Genomic DNA, 20,115 nt, shown 5'->3' on the forward strand with positions numbered 1-20,115 from the left:
CTCACTGTGTCTCTGGCGCAGTAATAGGTGGCGGTGTCCGCAGCTGCCAGCGAGCTGAGCTGCAGATAAACTTCGTTCTTGGAGGTGTCCCTGGTGATGGCGGCGCGGGGCTTGAGAGCCGGGCTGTACTCTGTGGTCCCCCCATTCGCGGTGCTGCGGAGAACCCCGACCCACTCCAGCCCTGTCCCCGGGGGCTGCCGGACCCAATCCCAATAGTGATCACTGACGGAGGCACCGGAGACTTTGCAGGTGACACTGAGGGTCGCTCCGCGCTTCACCGTTCCCGGGCCGGTCTGAACCAGCTGCGCCTGGGAGAGGACGCCTGGAAAAAAAGCCAATGGAGCAAATGTTACGCACTAGAGGAGTCTGCAGCTCGGCCCCCGATTCCCCCGCGTGTCCCACGGACACTCACAGCCGGGGGCGGCGAGCAGGGCCAGGAAAAGCAGCAGCGATTCCATTTTCCTTTAAGGCAATGAGGGGAACTCCCCAGCGGGCAGGGCCGGGCCGGGCTGTGTCTGGGCGGAGACTGAGGCTCCTAGAACCAGGGGCTGGTATTTAACAGGAACCCCCGGGCAGGGATTTGCATGCGGGTTCCCCAGGGCGGGCATAAGGGACCGCGCGGGCTGAGCGCTCAGTACATGGCGATGCCCCTCGGGGACACGTTTCCCCTTTACCTCCCAGAGAGGCCGGGCGCTCAGCTCAGCGCCGGTGAATGGCAGGAGGGGGCTGTAAGAGGCAGTTCGGGGAAGCGGGGGAGCGGGCCCCGCACTGGAACCAAGGGGCCCTCTGGCCAGGGATTTCCATGAGGGTTTTCCTAGCGGGGATACAATAGCCGGGAAAGGGGCGGGGGGAGGGAGGGGCTGTGCTGGGAGCGCGGTCTGGTGGAGGGGAGCGTCCTCCTCACCCCCACCCCACATCTGAGCCCTTGGAAACCGGTGGGTGTCTCTCCAGGCTCACGGGCTGCTCCAAAATGTGCCGGGCGCCTGCCATGGACACAGACAGGGCCCCGGGGATGCCCAGAGGGGGAGTCTCTCCCGGGAGGGGCAGATGGGGCAGGAACTGCAGCTGCAGGGAGAGGCTGGTTTCCGAGACGGACAAACCACAATATCGAAGGGGGGAGGGGTTAGTTTGTGCGTCGCGGAACAGAGACTCGTAGGGCTGGGCGGGTCCCGGAAGGGGGGGGAGGGGCACCGAGTGATGAGTGTGAATCCGGGAAGCACGAAACATGCGGATCTCAGGGGGGGTTCGGGGGGAGTTCAGAGCTGATCCGGAAGCTACAATGCGGAGATGAGTCACGCTGGGTTACCGGGATGTGATACCCCGTCGGAGCGGGGTGCAGTAACCGGAGTACTGCAGCTCCGGGCATAGGGGCTTGTCTGAGCGGTGATTCCCCAGAGATGCCAGGAGAGGGAACGATCCACCCCAGTGTTGACGGGTCACTGGTTCGGGAATATTTCTCCCCAGGCTCACATGTGGCATTTTGCTGCCCCTTTGTGGCCATGGGCGACGCTTTCGCGCTATTGCGCTTTGGGGGTGTCTTGTCTCTTGTCAGACAAAATATTCCTTTGGGGGCCGATCTAGATTGTGAACGTGATTCTGCGTATTTGTGCCAAATCAGAAAAACTCTCCCTCTGCCCCCGCCCCTGTTCTCTGTCTGTCCCCTTGTCCGGGTGTCTGTCCCCGCTGCTATTTGCCAGGGTCGCAGCGCAGAGCCGACCCTGTCCGGGAAACACAGGAAGCAGGTTTAGCGGCCCCTGCCGGAGCTCGGCGGAGATGCAGGTTCCATAGAACGCGCCCCAGGAAAACCCCGCTGGGGATGGGGCAGGCACCTTTCCCCGCACGGTTTGAATTCACAGCGCGGCCCCAGGCCGCTCCCGGGATGGGAACGGGCCTGGCCCAGCTGCTGACAGTGACTCCAGCGGGAAGGACTCTCCTGGTTTATTTCGAGCCCATCTCCGGCGCTGCGTCACCCTGGCCACAGGCCACCTGCCAGCACAGACCGGGCAAGTAACGTCCCCAGCGCAGAACCGAGCTAGAGCGAGTCTCACTCTAGGTCTGGGTCTCACTGGCCGGCAGCAGATCAGCCCGAGGGAGAGAGGTGGGGGGGAGGGGCAGCAGGATCCCAGAGTAAGAGCCGCTGGTCATGGCGATGCCGGGTAAGAAATGGGCGGGGGGGCTGCAGGCGGGGCAGTGGTGGCTCTAGACTAGCTGCCAGCAACTGGCTCCCTAGGCGAACCATGCAATTTGTGCCCCCAGCTCCAAACCCCTCAATGACATTGCGCTTGAATTTGGCGCCCCATTTAACTTGGTGCTCTAGGCCGACCGCCTACTTTGCCTACATGGACTGGCCAGCCCTTGGAAGGGGGAGGAGTGGTTGAGAAAGTGTTGGTTGGTCTCAGACTCTAAGGAGCAGGCTGGAAATGCTGGAAGAGATGGGGCTGGTTTGCTTGGTTCTGTGTTGGGAGGTGAGTGTCGCATGGAGATAGCACAGACGATCAGTGTTTGCTGCGCTTCTCCCTCCCCCCGAACCTACCAAATCCCAGGCAAGGCCAAATTTCTCCTGGGGAACGAGCCAGAACGTACCTGTCCAGGTGCCCCAACCGGCAGATTCCTAAGCGCGTGTTGTTGCAATGACAGGGGGACATGGACATGCGGTTACTTCTCCACACAGGAAGCACAGGCGGTGCTCGTAGCGGGAATTGAACCCACGGCTGAGTTCGGAGACCAGAACACCCAACGAGGGACCAGGCAGGCCCTGGAGTTAGATCACTCGGCCGCCCTGACAGACCCCTGGGCAGTTTCTTTCGACCTTCGTTTTCTTAAATGTTTGCGTTACTCGGGGAAGGCCAACATCCAAGCTGGGCCCGGCCGGGAGTGGAGGTGGGGAGCTTGCAGCTTGGACCAGAACTTCCCAGAGTGGGTAGGAGAAACACGCGGTTTTGGTCAGACCATTCTCTTACCGACAAGGGCGAGACAAAAGAACAGAAACGAGCAACGAACCCAACCCAGCGGGGAAATAAACTGATGATGCTTCACAGGAACGATAAACTGAACCTCGAACGCAACTGCTAAAGCAGAGAGAACACAGCCCCGGTTTACACAGCTCACCAGAATAAGGCCTTGGGAGAATTTATCTCACCTTACTTATCTACATGAGCACAGACTAAATAAAAGCCACTCACATCGTTTTAACTGTCTATTACCAGAACAAGATGATCTTTCTTTCAACAACAATGCCAGGGGAAAGCGCGCACGCAGTCCCCCGCTACCACAAATTGTGCAGTCGAGTTTCCCCTATTCGAGGAAATCGCAGGAGTCAGCGCAGCCGCAGTGCAATGGATGGGCCTCATCCTGGAAAAACCACCTTCCTGAGCGTGGTATTTCCCCTGCCAGGTAAGTATAAACTCTTGTCCCAGAGCCCCCGCCAGCCCTCAAGCGCCCCGAACTCTCACATCACGGTGGCTCCCACCTCCACCTCCAAACAACCCCGCCGGCACCGCTTCCCGCTGCTGACAGCTGCCCCTCCCCTGTCCCCAGACCCCACCCAGAGCCCCGCTTGCAAATTAGGGCCCCGCTCGGCAGCCTGCTCCCACTCCCATAGTGCTCCGCTCGCGCACACATCTGCATACCTGCTCCGCCCCTCCGGAGGCGCCTCGCCCCTGACTGCCCTTGGTCCACACTCTCCCCTGTCGCTCCAGACCCGGCTCTTCAGCTGCTCAGCGCTCGATAGACAGAGCCCAGGCCCCTCTCTCAAGTGCTGCCCGAGGGGCGGAAGGACAAGGGGGCACAGCAGGAAAGGGTGTTGGTGGCGGGGGAGGGGAGCTGCTGCGGGTGCCTTGTGGGTGGCCCCCACATATCGGCCCCTACAGACCAGCCTCCCCAGCTCCCCAGCCCCAGAGAGTGTCCTTAGCACCGGGATACGGGGTGAGTCACTCTCTCTGGCCCAGCACATATGGCTTAGTCCTGCCACATCCAGTTTCTCCGGCGGCTGCGATGGCTCCGGTCCCCTCCAGCTGGAGCTGACTGTGTCCCAGGGACTGAGTCGCACCCTGGAAAGTGATTTAGGCACTTAGGGCTCTAAACCCCTTTTGCTGTTTCTGATTTTAAGTCACTGCGGTCAATTACCCGGGTTCACACGAGCAACCACTGGCCAGGGTGAGTGCGGGATTAGCAGGAGCCCTGGGGTCTCTCACTGGACGTTTGTGTCACTGTGTCCCGAGCGCAGTAATACGTGGCGATGTCACCGACCCGCAGGCTGCCCAGCTGCAGCCAGGCCAAGCTCATGGAGTTGTCCCTGGTGATGATGAATCGGCCCTGGAAGGCCGGGGCGTAGCCAGTGCTACCATCTCTAGGACAGATGACTCCCACTCACTCCAGGCCTTTCCCGGGAGCCTGCCGGACTCACTTGATGCAATAGCTGGTAAATGTGTAGCCGGAGGTTTTACGTCAGCTTCACGGACTCTCCGGGCATCTTGATTTCTGCCCCAGACTGGGTCAGATGGATCGGGGAGCTGGCACCTGTTAATCATAAAAACACAGTTAATTCCCGTCTGTCCCCACCTTCCCAGGTTTACCCAAGTCCCTCGGTTCCCCTCCTCACAGCAGAAGCTGATCAGCTTGTGTGTCAAAAAGAATTTACCCGCACCATCCTCCTGTGCTGTAGGGAGGGGCAGTTATCCCCATTTTGAAGAGGGGAAACTGAGGCAGTGTGGGAGTTTTTAGACACCCAATTTCCATTACAAACGATGAATGTGGGTATTAAAATCTTTATGGGGTTTCAACATCTCAATTTATGGTATTTGTTCCGCACCCATCCCTGTTCCAACCCACATGACTGATGCGTCCCAAATTCAATCGTTATTGATTTTTGACGTCTGCTTATGGGTTATTGATTATGGATTGGAGGCTGTGACGTAGTGTTGGTACCTTGCTGGTGGCTAGGCTGTGGGTGACCCCCACTGGCTGGGGCTGTGGGTGACCCCCACTGGCTGCTCTTTGTAGCACGGCCCAGCAGGACAAGGGATGAGTCATTATGCAAGGGGCCCCAACCTGTCCAATCAGTTGCCTCCCAGGGGAAGAGAAAAAGGAAAGAGGGCAAAGTCAGCCCCTGGATGGGGGCAGGGCTGGAAGGGAGTGGGTAGTTTCTGTCTGGTATGTGCAGGAAGCAGCCTAAGCAACGGGCTGGGATTTAGGGGCCCAGTTTCCCCCATCTCTAAGGGAGGCTGAGGCATCCTAGGCCTGCCCTGTAACCAGATTACACCTGTGCTGTGCTGTATCCTGGAGAAGCAATTAACTCCCTCTGTTCTACTGGCTGGCAGAGTCTGTTCGTGCCACTACGGGGGTGCAGGAGGCGGGGGACCCCGACGCAATGCCACAGAGGTACAGGTAGGTAGCTAGGCAGGCGGTTAGGTGTCCCTATTGCCTTATTTAGGGAGGGTCTTGGCACCCAGATTCCCTAGAGATCTTAGCAAATCTCAGCCCGATGTTCCCAAGGACAAGGGGCTCTGTTTCCGGAGGGGTTTTGGCCGATGCTCTTTTCCCGATAACCACACGCTGGCAGGAGGGTTTGTGACACGTTAACTGGGCTCCGAGCGCTTTCATTGCACTCACTAGAGGTGGGTCACGTTGAGTGGGCGGAGCAGGGGCATAACCGCGAACTGGCTCCAGGATCTCGGCTCCAGTCCCTGGCCTGACAGCCCAGGTTTGAAGGTGACCTGAATAAATGTGGATTTTCCTTCCCGGATTCCAGCTTCGTGGTCAAATGTGACACTTTCCTGCCCCGTGTGGCTCTGCCCATTGGTGAGCATGGGGACCATTTCTATCGCTTTGTCCTTAAGGTTCATGCAACGTGGCCATTGTTTTGCCCGCAGTGCGGCATCGGAGACAGGAGGTTTGAAGACAGTTTCCAGGATTGTCCCTGCACCGCACAAACCGCATCTTTCTTCCCACTCGGAATGGGGGGAAATGGGGAGCGTATTGAGGACAGGAAAGAGTTAATCCGTGACGTCAGAGCGTTGCCTCCTGGCGGGCCCCAGGCCTGGCTGTTCTGCGTGTGTCTCTGCTGCCCCCGTGCGGCAGACGCGGGAAGTTCCGCAGCTCTGGTTTGTGTACAGCAGCCGCAGGGTTCGTGTCGCTGTTTCTCTCGCACAGTAATAGCGGGCGGTGTCCTCGGGCTTCAGGCCGGTCATTTGCAGGTGCAGCAGGTTGTTGGGATTGTCCCTAGAGATGGTGAATCGGCCTTTGACTGCATCCGCGTAGTTCGTGCTGCTCCCACTGCCGCTACTGATACGGGCCACCCACTCCAGCCCCTTCCCGGGAGCCTGCCGGACCCACTCCATCCAGTAATCGCTGAAGGTGAAGCCGGAGGCTTTGCAGGAGAGGCGCAGAGAGTCTCCGGGCTTCTTCACATCCCCTCCGGACTCCACCAGCTGCACCTGGGACCGGGCACCTGCGAATAAAGGGATGTTAGAAGAACCGGCATAAAACCAGCGAGAATTGTCTGGGCTCCTGGCTCTGCTATTTGATCGGGGAACTAAATACCTTCCAAAGCCGCTACAATGAAAACAGCTACGACCCAAAGACTCATTGTCCCTGGTGCTGGCGCGGAAAGTTCTGCGGGGACTGGCTGGTCACTGCTCAGACCCAGGGGCTGCGGATTGTCCCTGCGGGTGCGGTCTGGGCAGAAGGACGCACAGATTTAAAGAGGAACCTCTCTCCCCTATTTGCATGACCCGCTGCTTATAACGGACCCAACTTCCTTCCCTTAACACTGGATTTCTAGCTCAGGGAGGAGTCAGACCCTCCCTCGCTGTGTCTGTGCAGCGCCCAGCCCCGGGGCGGGGGGTTAAAAGGGAGAGAAGCAGCTGCCGGGTGTGAGCCGAGTTCCCCGGTATTGACTGTAGGGCCCGACTGTCACCTACTTATCCCGTCGTGTGGAGGTGTGACGGCGCGTTGGGGGTCCCCCGTCTCCTGCACCCCGAAATGGCACAAACAGACTGCACCAGCCGCTGGAATAGAGGAAGTTTATTGCCTCTCCAGGATACAGCACAGCACAGATGGAATCTGGTCACAGAGCTGGGCTAGGATGCCTCAGGCCCCCTTGAGATGGGGGAGACTGGGCCCCTAAACTCCAGCCCCTTCCCCTAGGCTCTCCTCCATGCTCTCAGTCAGAACTAACTCAATTCCCTTCCAGCCCTACCCCCCAGTCAGGGCAGCCTCCACCTTCCTTTGTTCCTCTCCATGGGGGGTGTCTGGCCACTGGTTCAACAAGTTTGGCACTACCTTTGCATAGTGAGGTTTTCCCTGCTGGGTCTTGCTCCAGACAGCAGGGGTCACCACAGCCCAGCAAGTACCCCCACTACGTCACAGGAGGGGTTTCGGGCCCTGCCCCTGCGGACACTGGGTCAGGGGGTCAGTTCCTGGGGAGGGGTCGGGTCACAGGGTGGCACGGGGCTGGGACACTCACCGGAGGGTTACAAGTCCCAGGCTGGATCTGGAGCTTCCTTCATTGCATGAGAAGGAGAATGGAACCTCTGCTGCTTTTCCTTGCGTGCGGGTTCTCCAGGTTGGGGATAATTGATGGCCGGAAGGGTGAGCGCTCAGCACATGGTGATGTCCCATCGCAGACAGGTGTCCCCTTTACACCCCGGACAGACACCGAGCTCAGCTCGGCGCACATGCAATGACCGCGGCGGCTGACTCAGGGGAGGAACCAGAGCGCTCGGAGCAGGGGCCTGCACTGGGATCCAGCAGATCCCGTTGGATCAGGAACTGGTGGGAGGTGAACTGATTGGAAGGCCCACGCTGAGCCAGCCGGGGTAGCGCGCGTGCAGCCCTGCACATCTAATGGCATCACAGACCTGTTAATGTTCATTGTACAAAGGGCAAGGACTTAGCGGGAGTTGGGAATAATTGCAACCCGGATGCCCATCGATTGGGGGGCCCGCGTCTCTTAGGGGTGCTGTGTGGTGCATTGGGGGTTTAAACTCCCCTCCTGGTCTGAAGGTGCCACCCAGTGCCCCTGGCAATGCTGCGGGGTTCCCATTTGAGCAGGGGCCGCATAGCAGGAGGCTAAATAGGCTGGTTGCCTGCCCCTCGGGCCTTCCATCGCCTTTGACTGGGGTCGATCGCATTCCGGTCTGCTTGGGCGCAGCGCCCCCTGCTGGGGAGACACAAAGCTGCAATTGCTGCTGCTTCGGAAAAGGGACATTTAGCGCTGCGCGGAGGTGGGAATGAGCAGCTCGGTCGGGAGGGGAAATTCCTGAGCTTGTCGCTGCAGCCTCTAGCCATGGTCGCCCGATTCCCGCAGCACCGAGCTCCGACTGCCCGGCCTGTCCCCAGCCCTTGTTCCTCCCAGCGCAGCAACAGCTCCCAGACCCGCCCTGGTGCGGCGCTCCCAGTTATTGCGTGTTGGAGGGAGTCTTGTGAGACAAAATATTCCTTTGGGGGCCGATCTAGATTGTGAAGGTGACTCTGGGGATTTGTGTCAATCCAGGGAAAACCTCCCTCTGCCCCCGCCCCTGTTCTCTGTCTGTCCCTTTGTCCTCGTGTCTGTCCCCGCTGCCATCTGGCCAGATCGCAGCGCAGAGCCGGCCCTCCCGGACAACTCAGGAAGCAGGTTTAGCGGCCCCTGCCTGAGCTCGGAGGGGAGATGCTCGGTCCATAGAACGCTCCCCAGGCAAACCCCGCTCGGTGTGTCGGGGCGCGCAGGCGCCTTTCCCCGCTCGGTCTGAATTCACAGCGCGGCCCCAGGCCTCGCCTGGGATGGGAACGGCCCAGCTGCTGACAGTGACTCCAGCGGGAAGGGCTCTCCTGGCTTATTTCTAACCCATCTTCAGCGCTGCCCCCTGCCAGCACAGACCGGGCAAGTAACGTCCCCAGAGAAGAACCGAGCTAGAGCGAGACTCACGCTGGGTCTGGGGCTCACGGGCCGGCAGCAGAGCAGCCCCGGGGGGGGGGGGCAGGTGGACCCCAAAGAAGAAGACGCTGGCCATAGCGACGCAGGGTAAGAAGTGGGCGGGGGCTGCAGGAAGCGGGGTGTCGGTCTCAGGCTCTAAGGAGCAGGCTGGAGCTGCTGAACCTGCAGGGGCTGGCTTGGTTGGTTCTGTGTGGGGAGGTGAGTGTCGCACGGAGACAGGACAATGGGTGTGAGAGCGTGTGGCACTGAGCTGTTGGCCGCCACGCCGAGATGTGCCCCTCTGGCAAACGTTTGGCCCCTGCTGGCATAGAGAAAGACGCAGGGCTCTGCCATGGGCTGGGTCCGCCTAACCTCAGTAAAGCGCAGACAGGATCTAGATGGGGTGGGGAATAAAACGGCAGCAGTTCGCCAGGGTGAGCCACTGCGGGGCCGACGTCTCTCTATTTTCCCTGCATCTCCGCTGTGATCCCCCGGACCTGCGGTGGCGCAGGTAAATACGGAAGCATGGGGACCCGTCAGTTCCTAACTCGGGCAGAGCGGATCCGGCCCGCGGTCCAGTGTTTGTCCACCCCTGCGCAAGAACGAGCAAAAGCCAAGCTGCTCCCAAAGGTGAGTGGGGGTGGAGAGCGCGCCGGTTGAATCAGAACTTCCCAGGGAGCAGGAATGACACGTGGTTTTAATCAGACTATTCTCCTACCAGACACTAGAAAAATGAAAAGAGGAAAACGAGCAGTGGGGGAAATAAATGAAACTCCCCGAACGGAATTTCAAAAGCAATGGAAACATAAACCCAAGTAACACACAGAGCCCCGCTCTAGATACTCTGCTGCCAGCGCTCTTTAAACAACACAATCTACCTCCGCAGAGCGAGCCAAAACCGCAGCTCTTACGGTTACTTTATATCTACAAAGCAATTCAACTTTTTTTCACTACTGAAGTCAGGGGAGAGCGCGCACGCAGCCCCCCATCACCACAAATTATGCAGTCGAGTTTCCCCATTCGGAGAAATCGCAGGGGTCAGCGCATTCTCAGTGCAATGGATGGGCCTCATCCTGGGAAAACCACCATCATGAGCGTGGTATTTCCCCTGCCAGGTAAGTATACATTCCTGCCCACAAGCCCCGCTGGCCCTCAGGCGCCCCGAACTCTCACATCACGGTGGGACCCGCCTTCCATCTTGAAACAACCCCGCCGACACCGCTTCCTGCTGCCGCAAGCTGCTCCGGCTCCAACTTGGGACCCCACCCGGAGCCGCACTCGCCACAATCGGGCCCCTGCTCGTCACCCCGCTCCCGCTCCCACAATGCGCCGCGCGGACACATCTGAATACTCACACGGCTCCGGATAGGTCCCGCCCCGGGCTACCTGTGCTCAGCACCCTGCCCTGTCAAGCCAGACCCGGCTCTACAGCCGATGCCCACGTGCTGCTCATGAGGGCGGGAATCGTGGAGTCAAGGCAAAGACACCGACTAACATCCCAGCCTTTGGTGTCAGGCCCAGACACCGATTTGCTGCTAGAAGCGGGTGATTGCGGGCGACAAACTCTCCGAGTATCAGGCTGGCGGGTGGGTGAAAACTGCCGCTCGCTGCCACGATTGCGTTAGAAACGTGGCTGCGAAGTGTTATGTTCCTAGACGCCCAAGGCCGGTAGATACAGAGCGCCCCGCACATCCCGTCTGATTGTAGCCCCTCTGACAACTGCCCCTGGACTGACCGTGTCTGCGCGTTTCTCTCTCCAGCTCCCTCCGCCCCGCGGGCACTGGCACAGAGCGCAGGGCAGAAGGGACCGCTCTCACCACTCACCGTGACTTCCTGCAGAGCGCAGGCCGCGGGGATTCTGACTCCCGGCCGGGGGTGGATCCAATGGAGCTGGGAGCGCAGGAGCAACGTGGGAACCAATCCCACCAACCGCGTTTCGCTTCAGTGAAAGTGCCCGATCTGCAATGCGAGCCGGGCCGTGGGAACAGGGCTCCCGCCCCCACGGGACTGGCAGAGGCAGCCAGCGAGGTCTGCCCCGCAGGCCCAGGGGAAGCAAAGGGGGGAACGTTGCTTGGTAATGAAAAGATTTAAAATCTCCCCGCGGGTTTGGATTTCACCCACCGAAACTCGTTCCGGTTCTGTGCCCAGCGCCCGGTTCTTTGTGTCTCTGCTGCCCCCGCGTGGCGGCCGCGGGTTCTGCAGCCTGGGTTTTTGCAGGAGCATCAATAGGTTTTGTGTCACGGTAATAGCGGGCGGTGTCCTCGGGCTTCAGGCCGGTCATTGGCAGGTGCAGCAGGTTGTTGGGGTTGTCCCTGGAGATGGTGAATCGGCCCCCAAGTGCATCAGAGTAGAACGTGCTGCTCCCACTGCCGCTGCTGATAGCAGCCACCCACTCCAGCCCCTTCCCGGGAGCCTGCCGGAGCCAGTCCATCCCGTAGCTGCTGAAGGTGAAGCCGGATGCTTTGCAGGAGAGGCGCAGAGAGTCTCCGGGCTTCTTCAAACCCCTCCGGACTCCAGCAGCTGCACCTGGGATCGGGCACCTGGGAACAAAGAGGCGAAACAAACATTAGTGTCAACATAACAGACACCAATTATTGGTCCTCCTCTTCAGCTAGAAAGTACCTGCCACTAAATAGATCCAAAATTTCATTTTCCCGGATGCTGAGGGGCAGAGCTGGCTGGTACCTGCATAGACACCGGGGGCTGCGGGGTGTCTCTCTGGGTGCAGCCTAGGGACACTATGACGGCGCGTTGGGGGTCCCCCTCTCCTGCACCCCGAAATGGCACAAACAGACTCCACCAGCCAGTGGAATTGAGGGTGGCTTATTGCTCCTCCAGGATAAAGCATAGCACAGATGTAATCTGGTTACAGGAACTGGGGCTAAGAGGCCTCAGTGCTCCCCTTGAGATAGGGGAGTCCCAGCCCCCCTCCCCAACTCCTTCTCCCCTGCTTTCCAGACAGGAACTAACTCTACCTCTCCCAGCCCTGCCCCCCAGCCAGGGCAGCATTCCACCTCCCTTTGTTTCTCCCCATGGGGGGTTGGCTGGTTCAACCAGTATGGAGTCACCTTTGCATAATGAGGTTTTCCCTGCTGGGTCTTGCTCCAGACAGCAGAGGTCACCACAGCCCAGCAAGTACCCCCACCACGTCACAACCCGCACAAGCAAGCAGACCGTAACTCACCATTTCAGAGCCGGAACAACCGCCGCCCAAAGCTGGGATGTTTCCAAAGGCGCCTAAGGGGTTCGGTTGCCCCAATGGAGAAGAATTGAGAATTTAGGATTTTTTGTTCAGGTTTGCAACCCCATCGACATTAGAAAAAGGGGCGGGGAGAAATAGAGGCACAGATCGTGTCAGGGACTCTCCCAGCAACAGCGGAGTGACAGAGCCAGGAACCAATCCCTGCGTCTCACTTCCAAGTCCCAACCCGGCCGCCTCGCCCCCGGTGCGTACGGTGGGATCCCCAGGAGCCCCGCCCGGCCCCCCGCACTGTACAAGGAAGAGCGAGTTAGCTGGATTTTCTGGAGTAGCACGGACTGGGGCAGGGATGGTGCTTCACGAAAGGCGAAACCGGAGCCTTTGCAGGAGAGGCGCAGAGAGTCTCCGGGCTTCAATCCCCTCCGGACTCCACCAGCTGCATCTGGGACCGGGCACCTGGGAACACAGCCCGGGTATGAACACTGGTATCCACTCAAGCTTTAAGGTGAATTTAACATTCTTTTGCAATTATTCAGAGGAAGAAAATACCGTCCCAAGCCGCTACAGCGAAACGTGGAAAGAGCAAAAATGTCATGTTCCCTGCTACTGGCGGGGAAAGTTCTCCGGGGACTGGTTGGTCAATGTCCAGACCCCGGAGGCTGCGGGTTGTCCCTGCGGGAGCAGCCAGAGCAAGGGAGGAAGAGATTTAAACAGGGGGCTGACTCCCTCATTTGCATACCCAACTGCTTATAAGAGCCCCGCGCTGCTTCTGCCACTGAAGTGATGGGTTTGCCCCAGGGCTCCGGATGCAGGAGTCGGACTGACCCGGCCTGCGTCTCTGGGATCCTCCTGACACTTTCGGAACCCTGGATGCAATGAAGCCGGCGCGTTCCAGGAGCCTGTGACTGACCCGTCCCCTCGCTCGCGGCGGGGTTGGCTAAAAGACGTCGCAGCCAGGGCCCCTCTCCCGCTGGAGCTGTGGGTGAGCGGCGGGGGCAGGGTCCTGGGGGCGGGTCCGCTCCTGGGACAGACCCACATTTCCTGCCGCTTGCTCCAGCCTCATCCAGCTTCTTCAGTGGCTGCGATGGCTCCGGTCCCCTCCAGCCGGAGCTGACTCTGGCCCAGGAACTGAGTCCTAGCCTGGAAAGTGATTTAGGCACTTTGGGCTCTAAACCCCTTTAGCTGTCTCTGATTCTATGTCACTGGGGGAAAGGGGAAGGGTTACCAGGGTCCCGGTGAGTGAGGAATTAGCAGGAGCCCTGAGATCTCTCACTGGAGGTTTTTGAAGGGCTGTAGCTGCGGTTTGTGTCATTGTGTCCCGAGCGCAGTAATACGTGGCGGTGTCATCGGCTCGCAGGCTGCCCAGCTGTAGCCAGGCCGTGGTTATGGAGTTGTCCCTGGTGATGGTGAATCGCCCCTGGAAGGTCGGTGCATAGTCAGTGCTACCACTGCCAGGATAGATCCGCCCGACCCACTCCAGGCCCTTCCCGGGAGCCTGCCGGACCCAGTGGATCCAATAGCTGGTGAAGGTGTAGCCGGAGGTTTTACATGTCAGCTTCACGGACTCTCCGGGCTTCTTGATTTCGGCCCCAGACTGGGTCAGCTGGACCTGGGAGCTGGCACCTGTGAATAAAAAGACAATACAAATGCCGTTAATTCCCTTCTGTTCCTCCTCTTCCCGGCCTTATCCAAACCCTTGTCCAGGGCAGTCTCTGATCGGCCTGTTTGTCAGAACGAATCTGTCCACAACATATTCCTGTGCAGTAGCGATGAGAAGTTACAGCCTTTTGCAAAGGGAAACTGAGGCATGAACTGGGCTGGAGGGGTTTCAAAGCTGTGTATGGGATTCCTGGCACAAAATAATGAAAATTTGACTTTGAAATCCCATCCCATGTGCTGTGCTCAGAGCTGGGATTTAGAATCCAGAGTTCCTGAGCCACCTCCTACATCTTCAGCTTGAAAACATCTTAGAATCATAGAACCATAGATCTGGAAGAGATCTCAGAAGGTCAAGTGCAGCCTCCTGCTCTTTGCTCTCCCAGCCCAGCTGTGCCCAGCAGACACCTGCTGCATCCATCCCCTTACCTGAGACAACCGCCAGAAAGAGACAGAACCCCAGACCGGTCATTTCCATTCTCTTCCACCACCTTGTGTGCTGCAAAGCAGGAAACCCGCCGCCTGTTAGCGAGGCCCCCCCGGCTGTTCTTTATCAGGCAGTTTCCTACTTCATTTGCATGTGGGCGGGGCTACATCGTTTGACGAAACCGCGGCGTTGCCAGCCTGGACAAATAAATGGCCTCAGACTTGGGAGGGACACAGCCACGGAGGAGGCCAGAGCGGAGCTATGGAATTTGGACCCTGATTTGTAACCTCAGGGGGGGCCGTGTGAGCTAAGGGACAGTTGGTGAAGCTGAATGTGAAGGTGCCCAGTGTCGGGCTGTCACAATGTCATACCCAATGGGTGTGAAACCGACATAACACAGAGTCCAGGGATGTGTGAACACGGGCACTCTCCAGTGGGGAAATCTCTCTGTGAGCGGTGATCTCCGAACTTCCCAGGGGCGCTGGGCACCGAACTCGTGCGGAACGGGAAAGGATCAGGCTGGGCAGAGCCTCGCGCTGAAGAGCCAGCCCAGCCTCCAGCGCTGAGGCCAATAATTCCTGGTGATTATTACCCGATTCAGTCTCTGGGCAGAAACGTTTCCGAATCGAACGTAACACTTTGCTGCCCCCGTGCGGATCTGTCCCTTCAGTAACCACAGAAACGATTCCCCCGCCTCGTCCTTTTAGCTTCGTGTCACTTGGTCACTTGTGTCTCCTGCAGAGGCAAGGGGAGGGGGAGGGAGTTCGCTTTGAAACAATTCACCGGGTGTCTGGCCATGTCTGTGCGCCCTGTGACTTGGCATAAGTGTGGCGGCGCGTCGGGTTCCCCCGCCTCTTGCACCCCACTAGTGGCACGAACAGACTCCACCATCCAGTAGTACAGACGTAGTTTATTGCTTCTCCAGGGCACAGCACAGATGTAATCCAGTTACAGGGCCAGGCCTCTGATGCCTCCGCCCCCCTTGAGATGGGGGAGCCTGGGCCCCTAAATCCCAGCCCCTTGCCTAGGCTGCCTCCTCTATGATTCCAGCCAGAAACTAAAACCCACTTCGAGCCTTGCCCCCCAGCCAGGTGCTGGTCTCCGCCCTCCTCCCTTTGTCTCCCTCCCTGGGAGGCTGAGCCTGGGTGTCTGGGTTAATACACATTTGGGAGAGTGTGACTAGTGGGGGTACTTGCTGGGCTGTGGTGACCCCTGCTGTCTGGAGCAAGAACCAGCAGGGAAAACCTCGCTAGGCAGAGGTAATGCCAAACCTGTTGAGCCAGGGGCCAGACACCCCCCATGGAGAGGAACAAAGGAAGGGGGAATGCTGCCCTGGCTGGGGGGCAGGGCTGGAAGTTGGTTAGTTGGTTGGTGGCTGTCTGTGAGGATGGATGAGACAGCCTAGGGAGAGGAGCTGGAGTTTAGGGGCCCAGTCTCCCCCCAACTCAAGGGGGCCTGAGGCACCCTAGCCCAGCTCTGTGACCAGACTACATCTGTGCTGTGCTGTATCCTGGAGAGGCAATAAACTTCCTCAATTCCACTGGCTGGTGCAGTCTGTTTGTGCCATTTCGGGGTGCAGGAGACGGGGGACCCCAACGTGCCGTCACACTGGTGTCAGGAGTGGGATGCACTGCACCCCGTGGATGGAGCTTCCAGCGGCGAGCGACAAGGCGCAGTAGAAGCAAGAGCCCTGGAGCCAGGCGTGCTGGAGACAGAGCGAAGCGGTTCCTGGGAATCGTGGGGCGCTGCAGCACTAGACTGGCGAGTCTGCACCGAGGGACCCAGCGGGCAGATGGCCTACGCCCGACTCTTGAAGGCAGAGCTGGTGGGGCTGTGCAGAGAGAGGGGCTTGCCTGTGCAGAAAGCAACCAAGGCCCAGCTGATTGCTCAGCTAGAAGAGAACGACCAGCCACAGGGCCAGGATCTTGTCCCCAGGGGAAGCAGCCAGACCTCCCCTGAGAGTGTGTCAGGCTCAGAGAGGGGGAGGAGCACTGGAACTCACCGGAGAGATGAGACAGCTTCCCCCAGGAGGCCTGCAAGCTGCAGCCTATCTAGGGCAGGGGCCAGCCAAGCAGAGCTGCGGCGGCTGGAGATCCAGCTGCGGATCAAGGAATTGGAAGTAGAGGACCGAGAGAGGGACCGCCAGGACCGAGAAAGGGATCGCCAAGATCGAGAGAGGCAGCGGCAGCATGAGCTGGCCATGGCAGAGCGGAGAACCGGCGGGGCACCGGCTGTGCCAAGAGTGGATGGGCCCCAGGGTCTCGGGGCTGCCAGATGCTTGGAGAGGCTCGTGGTGGCCCAATTGAAGGACATGGGCGACATAGACGGGTTCCTCAGCTCCTTTGAGAGGGCCTGTGGACTGCAACGGGTTCCCCCAGCTGACTGGCTGCAGGAGCTCATCCCCGCACTGAACCAGGAGGCGGCCGGAGTGCTCAGTCAGCTGGAGGACCTACAGCCAGGGGATTACAACCGAGTCAAGGAGGCCCTGCTGCACAAGTTCGGGCTGACCCCCGAGATGTACAGGAAGAAGTTCTGGGGGGTACAGAGAGGGCCACGGGAGACCTATGTGGACCTGGCCTCCCGCCTGGAGCAATACTTCCGCAAGTGGGTGTCTGGAGTCGGAGCCCAGACCGCAGAGGAGCTGCTCAAGCTGGTCATGATGGAGCAGTTCTATGAAGCGTGCCCACCCAAACTGAGGCTGTGGCTCAAGGACCGGAGACCAGAGAACCCCCAGGAGGCCGGGAGACTGGCGGATGAGTTCACGGAGAGCCGGTCCGGGTGTGAACGGGAGTCCCGGAGAGAAAGGGAACCGCGCAGAGACCGGATCTTGGCTGAGCAACGGAGAGAGTCAACTACGGGGCGAGACCAAGGAACAGGTCGTCTGCGCCCCAGAGAACCAGCCAGGGCCTGGACAGAGACAGCCCAAAACCTAACTTGCCAGCGCTGTGGGCAAAAAGGCCACAAGAGGGCTCAGTGCACCAGGTCCCAGGACCGGGGACTTTCCAGGGTTAACTGGCTGGGGCGGGAGGAAGGGCAGGCTGCCTCAGAGGCAGGGGCTGGCAGGCAAACCTCAGCTCAGAGAGAGGGGAAGGATGCTCAGTGCACCTCCCCTGGGAGGTCTGATTCTCAGGAGGCGGATTTCTCCGTGTACCGGGTGGGGGCAGGACGGCCCCTGCGGAGCGAGTGCCTCATACCCCTGGAGGTGGATGGTAGGAAGGTGACGGGCTTCTGGGACACGGGGGCAGAGGTGACGCTGGCCCGATCCGATATAGTGGCCCCGGAGCGGATACTACCCCACACGCAGCTGACCCTGAAGGGCATAGACGGGTCCCCGTTTAAGGTGCCTGTAGCCAGGGTGCATCTGAAATGGGGGGCCAAGGAGGGCCTCAAGGAAGTGGGGGTGTACCCGCACTTGCCCACCGAGGTGCTGATGGGGAATGACCTAGAGGAGTGGCCCCATGAACCCCAGCGGGCTCTAGTCACTACCCGGAGCCAGAGCCAGCAGGGGGCTGACAACGTGGGTCCAGGGAAGGACTCCGGGCAGCGTCCTCAGGGTCCCATCCCAGTGGACACGGGGTCCAGCCAGGCTGGGACTCCGGACCTAGGCAAAGGTGGGGAACAGGTCCCGATCCCTGCCTCAGCAGCTGAATTCCAGGCTGAGGTGCAGGCAGATCCCTCCTTGCAGAGGCTGAGGGACCAGGCTGGCCTCCGTGCAGCTCGGCCCCGGGGGAGAGGTGGCCAGGAGAGATTCCTGCGGGGGCGTGGACTCCTGTTCCGTGAATGGCTTCCCCCCAGGAAGGCGAGGGCATGGGGGGTCCAGCGGCAGCTGGTCGTCCCCCGAAAGTATCGCCTCAAGCTGCTGTATTTGGCCCACGATGTCCCCGTTGGGGGCCACCGGGGGATCCGGAGCACCCGGCTGGAGCTGCTCCAGCACTTCTATTGGCCGGGAATCTTTACAGTCGTGCAGCGGTACTGCCGGTCCTGTGACTCCTGCCAGAGGGGCGGGAAGGCCCAAGACAGGAGGAAAGCGGCTTGGGGGTCTCTACCCCAGATAGACCCTCTGGGCTTGCTGAGAGAGTTATGGGAGGGGAAGACCTCCCTGGATGGAGCTTCGGGGGTGGAAGCCGCCCTGGCTGTCCAGAGAAGGCTCACTGGGCTCATGGCCCCGGCCCGAGAGACCCTGGCCAGAGATCAAGGCCAGCGGAAGGGTGGGTGTGACCCCCGAGGACAGGCCTGGGCCAGTCGCCCTGGAGTGGGGTGGCGAGTGGACGGAGGAAAGCCAGCTCATGTAGGGCCTCGCCACGGCTGGCCTGAGTCAAGGGGAGCACTCATGGCCCCAGGGCGGGTTCCCACACAGAGGACCCGAACTTCCCTAGGTCACGAGCGGAGTGACCCTGCTCAGTTCGCTCTCGGAGGGGGGAGAACTGTGACGTAGTGGGGGTACTTGCTGGGCTGTGGTGACCCCTGCTGTCTGGAGCAAGACCCAGCAGGGAAAACCTCGCTAGGCAGAGGTAATGCCAAACTTGTTGAGCCAGGGGCCAGACACCCCCCATGGAGAGGAACAAAGGAAGGTGGAATGCTGCCCTGGCTGGGGGGCAGGGCTGGAAGTTGGTTAGTTGGTTGCTGGCTGTCTGTGAGGATGGATGAGACAGCCTAGGGAGAGGAGCTGGAGTTTAGGGGCCCAGTCTCCCCCCAACTCAAGGGGGCCTGAGGCATCCTAGCCCAGCTCTGTGACCAGATTACATCTGTGCTGTGCTGTATCCTGGAGAGGCAATAAACAACCTCCATTAAACCAGCTGGTGCAGTCTGTTTGTGCCATTTCGGGTTGCAGGAGACGGGGGACCCCAACGCGCCGTCACAGAGAGTCAGTGAGAATCTCCCATCATAGCGCGATGGTGAACGGCCCTTTGACCGAGTCTGTGCAATGGATTGTTTATAAGTCTCCAGATCCGGGCGACCCGTTGCAGCCAGTTCCCAGGAGCCTGAAGCACTCAGAGCATCCAGTAGCTGCTGCAGGTGAACCCGGAGGCTTTGCGGAGCGTCTGAGGGACCCTCCTGGACTTTTGACTCCGCCCCCAGGTCCCACCAGCTCCACCTCGCACCGGGCACCTGCGAACACAAAACACCCCAGTCGGGTGCCCGGCGCAAACACTCGAGAGGTCACGTGACCGCTCATTGCCGAGCGCCCCGGAGCGGGCAGCGAGCGAGGGAAGGAATCTCCCTGCGCAGAACACGGCGAGGGGCGAAGGGCAACAGACCCGGCAGGGGCTGCGGGGCGGGGGCCGTTTGGAAAGTGTCTCTGGACCCCTTCGCTTGAAACAAGTGTCCGCCCGAAATGTGCCTGGCTCCTTTGCGGTGTATGAAGGGCCCCTGGGCTGGGCGCTGGGTCACACCCACAATTATTGCCCTGCACGTGGGTTTGTTTCTATGGCTCCTTGGCAAGCCGGAGATTGAATCAGACCCCTCGTTAGGAAGGGGACGGAGGGTCCCCGCCCTGCCCGGCACCTCAGCCTGGAAGGTTCCGCATCACTGCAGGGAGCAGGGTGCGAGCTCGTGGCCAAGGTGTCACGGGCAATGGGGAGTCAGTGGGGAGCGCAGGGCCTGCCAGGCTGAGAGTCTCAGACCGGTACCGCTCTCTGGCTTGTACCATGCCACAGCTCAGACCGGGCCCTTAACTCTCCGACCCTACGAGAGTGACCTAAGGGAGTTAGGAACAGAAATTTCATTTCTTTCAGCTTTGCTGCAATTTGGACACCGAACTGTCGGGCTATCCACCGGGCCTGGGCCTTTACTATGGGGGACCATAAAGAAACAGGTTTGTGCTTAGTGACCTTTAAGAACACCCAGCCTGTTCTGAGCTCTATGGGATTTAGACACCCAGCTAATTCTGAGAATCCCGCTCGATGCCCGTCTGATTCCCCAGTCAGCTACAGACCA

At 59.7% G+C, this 20,115-nt stretch overlaps 1 protein-coding gene and 2 non-coding genes across 3 annotated transcripts in view; 1 reads left to right on the forward strand and 2 right to left on the reverse strand.

The window, feature by feature from the left end:
• Nucleotides 1-20,115, forward strand: part of LOC149521034 (leukocyte immunoglobulin-like receptor subfamily A member 3) — a 1,043,054-nt gene that overhangs the window by 646,867 nt on the left and 376,072 nt on the right. The gene's annotated exons all lie outside the window — the stretch shown is intronic.
• LOC142821390 (U1 spliceosomal RNA) lies at nt 3,238-3,401 on the reverse strand. Its single transcript, XR_012898164.2, has one exon. It is a non-coding gene; the product is annotated as a U1 spliceosomal RNA (small nuclear RNA).
• LOC112545841 (U1 spliceosomal RNA) lies at nt 9,857-10,019 on the reverse strand. The gene has a single exon (XR_003089395.3). It is a non-coding gene; the product is annotated as a U1 spliceosomal RNA (small nuclear RNA).

This window comes from Pelodiscus sinensis, chromosome 30 (genome assembly GCF_052426305.1).
Source record: "Pelodiscus sinensis isolate ZL-2025 chromosome 30, ASM5242630v1, whole genome shotgun sequence".
NCBI classification, from domain to species: Eukaryota; Metazoa; Chordata; order Testudines; family Trionychidae; genus Pelodiscus; species Pelodiscus sinensis.